The 4,781-nt window shown below is 38.0% G+C and overlaps 1 non-coding gene across 1 annotated transcript; it reads left to right on the top strand.

Moving 5' to 3' along the window:
* The first annotated feature begins 276 nt into the window (after positions 1 to 276).
* On the top strand, positions 277 to 383 carry LOC116092678. The gene has a single exon (XR_004119411.1). It is a non-coding gene; the product is annotated as a U6 spliceosomal RNA (small nuclear RNA).
* Positions 384 to 4,781: the final 4,398 nt, after the last annotated feature.

The following is a 4,781-nucleotide window of genomic DNA, read 5'->3' as shown; positions in this document are numbered from 1 at the left end:
TTACCACAGATCAGACCTTAGATTTAACTGATTGATTCTGAGAACCAAGTCAATTTACAGATGGATGGATGAATCAAGATATTAGTCTGTGGAGAGAAGAGAGCCTTGCTTTTTTAACAGAATGATTTGTGCTTCTGTCCCCATGTATGACTTTTGGCTGTTAATATTTTGCTCTTCAGCTTAAAGAGATTCACTGGAGCTTAACTGACCTTACTATCCAGCAATTCAGCACTCCTGAATAATCAATTGCTTCTTCCTCTCAGAACTCACAGTATAGTGTTTCCTTCAGTTGCACAGATACTGAAGTTGGAATGATACAGAAAAGGTTAGCATGGTGCTTGCTCAAAGGTGACAAGCAAATTTGCGAAGCATCCCTATTCCTTATTTTTTGGAACACTGGGGGCGGGGGAAGCACTTTAGACACTGACTTTCACTTTATTCTCACAAATTCTAATCTTTAAGTACAATAGAACCTTTTAATTGTCAAATCAAGATACTAATTGAAAGTTTTGTGCAGTGGTTGATGACAAAACAAAAAGTCAGGAGCCCAAAAGAACTGAAGAGCACCAAAGTTTCTCATCTTAAGTCATAGCAGTGGCTACATTTGGTATATGGAATTAGGGAGGAGTTGTTGGTTCTACTCCTGCCTCTAACCTTACCTAATTCTGAAATCTCGGACACACCAGTTCTCTCATCTTATATGAATTCAGTCTAGTGAGTTCTAGATCTAGAAGCCTCCGTCTGAAGTCTATTCCCTACCTGCTCCTGGGGCACAGACCATCCTTTGTACGCATCTTTTTAAGGAGCCAGACAGAGCTCAACAAAATTTCCTTACATTGGAAAATGGCTTGGAGATCTGTGAATGAGATTTTAAGTGTTCAAATTATTGTTAAGCCATTTTGCCTAAGGTATTGCCTGTGTCACACAGCATCACTATGTCATAGTACACTGCCCCCATTGTTCCTCATGTCTGTCTTTCTACTACTAGGACCTACTTGTGTATGTGCTGTAATGTTTCTCTGATACAGTAAGGAAGATGGCCACAGAGACAGATGGTCCTGTGTGTTGGCTGAGCAGCAAGATGCTAGTCATCATGGCTCCATCAAAGGTGAACCACCTGAAGATGAAAGCAAAGCAGCCCATCACCAAGCTCTTCTCCAGCTTCATGAAGGCAGAAAAAAATGCACTCTACTACAGATCTTGGTCTTCCTGGTTCTCAGCATGGACTGTGTTATGGCTGATTACTGCCTCCAGTAAATCCCTGTTGCCTTCTGTAGTTAACGCCTTCTGGATCTCACAAGCTCTGTCTTAGGCCCCAAAAGAATGTGTTAAAAGACTTAGTATCCAACTTCAGTTTCATAGGTTAGCATTTTCTTATGTCTTAGTCAAATTAGAGATATTAACCATACTTTATTTTGCCATAATCAAATTTTATTATTTTTATTCATTTTGTTTTCCTGAGAACAGGGGAAATTAAAACTCTATGATAAGGAACAATAACCAGAGTTACAATTTATTACTTGTATATAAAAATGACAAATTAATAAATAAATTATTGGAGATGTGCCATATCTATGCAGTTTGGAAGTAATTTTCAAGATTTTTTTCTTTCATACCTTAAGAATTTATTCAGCCACTTACAAATATTAACACGCTTACATGGTTTCAGTGTTACATTTAAAGGATATGCATATAGAGTTTTTATTTTTCCCTTTTTATTGAAAATAGATTCTTTTTTACCTAATGAGCTACTGTTTAATATGATCAGAATATGTTAAGTACATATATAAAACCATATATACATAATAAACCAGTAATATACATAATTGCCATATATGAATAAAATCTTTTTAAGAATCATAAGTATTTAATAAGCTGCTATTCAGTCAACACCCAATAAGCAACCTCAGTGAGTGAAAGAGATAAACAACTCTGATTGAACTGCACACAACTGCACATAGAGGATGGGGCCTTCCTTACAATGTCTAGATCCTCCTGGACACCAGCAGGCTTCCCACAAAGCCATGTATCCTGCAGCACTGCAGGACACTAACTGGCTCCCGAATGACTGTCATACTCACTGCAGTTCACTTGCTTGCCACATCAAGCACAGCATTTGAACTATTGGATTCAATGAACTACACCAATTATTGAGACAAATTAAATAAATGAATAGGCTATTACTCTTATGAGCAACCTGAGTTAGTCATTAAAGCTAAGTGATTAAAAACTTAAGAGGCCCAGTGTAAAGTTGAGGAACAATTTTAAGACATTTAATGTACAGAAAAATATCCATTATGAAAGCCTGACTAACTAGAATACTTAATAAATGTATTAGAAATTATGCATGTAGTAAAGATATATGCTAGAAATTAATCAAAATGGTTATATACTAAAGATATCTGTCCAACATGGTGTTTGCCACTCTGAAAAGTATGCATAAGTCATGATTCTTATATTTAACTTACTTAAAATTTGGTTGGAAGATAAAAATCACGTGAAAAATCTAGAGGCATTTAAGTGTTAACTTTTGTATGCTTGACTATAAAAGCAGATAATTGAATTATTTTAAGGATGTTCTTTGTAATCCAAGCCCAATCAAAGAAATGCACTTCCTTTTTATTGTTTTTAATTTAAAGCTATTTTTGAGAATTACATAATAAGCACTGCATCTACATTACTTCTGCCTCTGCTTTTCCCCTTTCAACTCCTCCTATATACCACCTCCAAAGTTATATCTTTAATTATTACTGCTTCATGTATATACACATGTATGTGTGTAAGTATATGCTCATGTATACATAGTCTACTAAACCCACTTAACTTGCTAATGTTACAGGTATCCAGTGCTGTTCACTTGGGATTGGACAGGCAATGTGGGAGTTTGTCCCTAGAAAAAACTGATTCTCCCTCTATTAGCAACCATTGGCCATATGTGGCTATTCACTGGGGTGGGACAATGTGGAATTTCCCCTGTTCACATCAATATGTCAAGTACTGTATTTATGCTATTCTTATTCAGGCAACCCTATTGTTGAAATTTCATGGATGCATTTTCTGTGTCCTGTCTAGGAGACACTGTCAAACAGCACATATCCTGAGTTTCTGGCTCTTAAAATATTTCTGCCCCTTCTTCCATGATGTTCCAAGAGCCTTAAGTGTAGAGCTTGTGTTGGGTTGGCTTCTGTTGGGGTTAGGTATCTCACAGTTGCCTATTATCTGTGTTTTGACCAGTTGTAGATCTTGATAATAGGATCTACCTGTGGCAAAAAGAACCTCTATGATGAGGGGTTAGAACTACACGTATCTCTAGAAATAAGGGTAAATATTTCAAGTAGAGTTAGAAATTATGTTGGTTTGGAAAATGGTGCTAGAATGTTCTTCTTTAGGTTCCATGGCCAGCACAGCCATGGGTAATTGGCTAAGTTTATAGTAGCAGGTGTGAATTACCTCTAATGGTACAGGGCTTAAGTCCATCTATGCAGCTGCTGGTTACTCTCAAGATAGGAGTGCCACTATTAAACGCATATCAAAACAACCTTGAGATTCCACCTCACACCAGTTAGAATGGCTAAGATCAAAAACCCAGGTAATAGCAGATGCTGGTGTAGAAGTAGAGAAAGAGGAACATTTCTCCATTGTTGGTGGGATTGCAATAGTACTGTGGAAATCAGTCTTACAGTTCCTCAGAAAATTGGACATAGTACTATCTGAGAACCCAGCTATACCACTCCTAGGCATATACCCAAAAGATGGTCCAACATACAACAAGGACACATGCTCCACTATGTTCATAGAAGCCTTATTTATAATAGCCAGAAGCTTGAAAGAACCCAGAAGTCCTTCAACAGAGGAATGGATACAGAAAATGTGGTACATTAACACAATGGAGTACTACTTAGCTATTAAAAACAATGACTTCATGAAATTCTTAGGCAAATGGATGGAATTAGAAAATATCCTGAAGGAGGGACCAGCCTGGAGGCACAGGCCTCACAAGTGGCAGGGCAGATGGGACAGGATCCTTTCTACCTCCATCTACACCTAGGAGGGTACAGAAGATCCACAGCCCTCTCTGCACCTTTCCCGCAAGTGGAGAGCCTGTCTCCAGGGTGTTCTCTGACCCCAGGACTCAGGAGGAATGACTGATCCACAGTCATCTGCACAAGTGTTTTATCAGAGGAGAGCTGATCTCCCAGAAGTACTGACACAGGCTTACAGACCCAACGGAGGAACAAGCTCTAGTTAGAGACAGCAAGAACATCTAATACCAGAGACCAACAGATGGCTAAAGGCAAATGCAAGAATCCTACTAACAGAAACCAAGACTACTTGGCTTCATCAGAACCTAGTACTCCCACCACAGCAAGTCCTGGATATCCCAAAACACCAGAAAGGCAAGATTTGGATCTTAAATCATATCTCATGATGGTGCTAGAGGAATTTAAGAAGGACATGAATAACTCCCTTAAAGAAATACAGGAGAACACAGGTAAAAAGGTACAAGCCCTTAAAGAGGAAACAAAAAAATTCCATGAAGAATTATAAGAGATCACAAGTAAACAAGTAGAAGCCCTTAAAGAGGAAACACAAAAATCCCTTAAGGAAATATAGGAAAACACAAACAAACAGGTGACGGGATTGAGCAAAACCATCCAGAACCTAAAGATGGAAGTACAAACAATTAAAAAATCACAAAGAGAGACAACTCTAGAGTTAGAAATCTTGGGAAAGAAGTCAGGAAACATAGATGCAAGCATCACTAACAGAATACAAGAGAT

The sequence above is a fragment of the Mastomys coucha genome, unplaced genomic scaffold, assembly GCF_008632895.1.
Source record: "Mastomys coucha isolate ucsf_1 unplaced genomic scaffold, UCSF_Mcou_1 pScaffold15, whole genome shotgun sequence".
NCBI lineage: Eukaryota > Metazoa > Chordata > Mammalia > Rodentia > Muridae > Mastomys > Mastomys coucha.
The sequence above is the reverse complement of the archived record's forward strand: the minus strand, read 5'-3'. Positions and strand labels throughout refer to the sequence as shown.